Raw genomic sequence first — 3114 nt, forward strand, 5'->3', positions numbered from 1 at the left:
GAATAAAAATGCTTCTGTCTTTACATTTCACATCAGCAATTTAAGTTAATACTTAAATTAAATAAAAAACCATTTAAATAAAAAAACCAAAGCATAAAAAAAAAAACTATATGTACACCCTTAATTTTTCATATTGTCTTTTATCTTAACCTAAGAGGGATCATGGGATCATTTAGCAAAGAATAACTCTCTGATAGAGAATGTTGACTTAAAATGACTCCTTTAGGCTTATTTCGCTGTATTATAATATTCTTAAATTCAGTGAAACTAGAGTTAATGATACTTAACAAATGGTTTGTGTAGTATAATCCTATTTTAAAGTGTGTTGTCTACTTGTCCTTCTTTCCATACAGGTGCACAGAATAATATCTGGACCATGGTCCCTAATGTTAATACTGATTCTTTTGAGGTAGTAGCTTTTTTCCCTTTATTACTTCAATGCCTTATGATCAGCAAGAATTAATCTTACCAAAACAAAAAAAGTAGTATTATTAAAAATACAAATCAAAGTGCACCTAGGCACCGACATAGAACTAAGCAGTTCGGGTGCCTGGGTGGCTCAGTGGATTAAGCCACTGCCTTTGGCTCAGGTCATGATCCCAGGGTCCTAGGATCAAGCCCCGCATCGGGCTCTCTGCTCAGCAGGGAGCCTGTTTCCCCCTCTCCTTCCGCCTGCCTCTCTGCCTACTTGTGATCTCTCTCTGTCAAATAAATAAATAAAATCTTTAAAAAATAAAAAAATATATTTAAAAAAAAGAACTAGGCAGTTCTATGCATATTTTTATGAGCTCTTACTGTGTCTTAAGTCTTAACGTCAGGCTTTGGGAAGAGATCAGCAAACAGACTAAACACAATCTCTATCCTCACACCACTCACCATGGGCAGAAGGTTTTCACTTCATTCAGATCCTGTCACCTGCAGCCATCTGGATCCCAGTGTCCCCGTAGGGCAATGTTTCATGGCAACTTCACAGAAGACCTTCTTGGGGCCAGATTTATGAGGAAGCCATGCAGACAGTTACCTTTAAGGATAGCAACAAATTCATTTCAAAATCAAAGTCATTTTAATCTGCTACATTGTGCAGAGAGAGATCTGGGAACTTGAAGGAGGGCAGGGTTGGGAAGCACTCAAGTACTTGAAAGACGGTGGGGTAGGAAGCTGAACGTGAGTTCACACCCCAGCTCTAGTGCTTAATGCGGGGGAGACCTCGATAAGGCATTTAATGCGCGCTTCCATTTCTTTTTCTGTAAAAACTGGCAACAGAAATGTATAGTTATGAGGACACAGTTAAATGTTCGAAGTCTATAAAGCACTTAGAACAGCAGCTGAAACACAGTTGAAACTAAGTGTTAGCTATTGTTATTTTTCAATCGCATTACTTGCGTCAAAAAAATCACAATTTATTGAGATATTGTGCCATCACTGTTGGTCCCGTTGTCATCAAGGGGATCCGAAATTCATAAAACCATTTCTATACCATGTGAGCAGATAATAAATATGCTTAAAAGCAGGGAAAGTTCTTTTCTGGGTTAAGAAATTAACTGAAGTAAATTAGCTCTTCAACCTTTTTGAAAAATGAAACTCGCTGTAGTCATATTACAAATGACTAAAGGCATATAATAAAAGGTTCACAGTCACCAAATTATAAGGTATTATTACCAAGCTATAGAGTATGTGTTTGATTAGCCTTGAGGCAAGGAGCTTGAAGTATCTTAATTGCTTGTTAACTTCTCCTCTACCTTCTATTGATAAACTTGAAGATAAAAGAGGGTAAATTTGATTTACTCAGGCAAAGACAACAGATGTTATAAGTTGTAAATTTTGCTAAAAGCCAGCAAGATAAGAGAAGGCATTTACATGGCTGTCTAACCATTTTCAGTTTAATTTATGTGGTACAAGTAGAAAAATTAGAAAAGTTTTCTTCTTCCCGTCTAGTGCTGATTAAATCAACCTGAAGAATCCCACTAAATTAATCACTGCAAGACAGTGTTCTTTATGGCTTCTAACGATATTGTGACAAGAAGAGTAGGAGTCATAGATTTCTGATAACAGAACCAGGGAACAAACCCAGCAAACAGAAAGATACATAAAATAAGTGAGAAGAAAAATAATTTACAGATTAGATAATGCTGCTTGAGGGTTAAAAGTCTCCACTATTAGCTTGCTGGAGGAGAGAATATCCTTGTGAGTTTAGTGAAGAGTCATTGGCTAGATACAGCTTGAAGGGGGGGAAAGGTACAAAATTGGCACGCCAGTATCACACAAAGAAAGAGAACATTAAAGAGGATGGGGTGGGTTTTTTTTTTTTATCATAATGGGAGCTTTATAAGGGACTCCTCTGTTCTCAAAATTGTCATACTCTGAAAAACTTCTCAAAGGCAGGCCTATAATCTACAGGTTTCGCAACCACAGGAAAAAAAGGAAAGGCAGCTGTTCTTCCATCCTTCAATTTAGGCCCGGAGAGAAAGAGAGCCCTGCGGTGTTAAACACCCGATCCGGAGCGGGTCAAGAGGATGCCATGTAACCGCAGTTAGTCGACTCATACCACAAGTCTAATATTGCAATTTTCTTCCCTAATCCTCTGGGAATCTCAGAAACCCAGGGCTGTAATTAACTTCATTCTGAGTCTTCGTTTGAACAGTTGAGAAAAATAAACTGGAAGTTTAATGAGGGATCAGGCCAAGCCTCGATGATAAATGCAGCTGTAATAATACTGATACTACTTAGCATTCATACGGCGCTCCGCGGGCTCCAGGTATGGGGCTAAAACATTTACACACAGCACATACTGATTCTCCCACAAAATTTCTGGGAGGTAGATACTACTCCTGTTTTACACATGAAAGTAGCACGGGGTGGGGGTGGGGCACCTGGGCGGCTCAGTCAGTTAAATGCGTGACTCTCGATTTGGGCTCAGGTCATGATCTCAGGGTTGTGGGATGCAGCCCAGAGTTGGCCGCCACCCTTGGTGTGGAGCCTACTTAAGTTTCTCTCTCTCCTCTCCTTCCGCACCTCCCCCCACTCTCTCATAAATCAATAATAAATAAATAAATAAATCTTTTTAAAAAGACAACCATTAACCACAAACTGCACATCTAGCTAGGACGTCCCTAT

This window comes from Mustela nivalis, assembly GCF_964662115.1.
Source record: "Mustela nivalis genome assembly, chromosome: X".
In the NCBI taxonomy this organism is placed as follows: Eukaryota; Metazoa; Chordata; class Mammalia; order Carnivora; family Mustelidae; genus Mustela; species Mustela nivalis.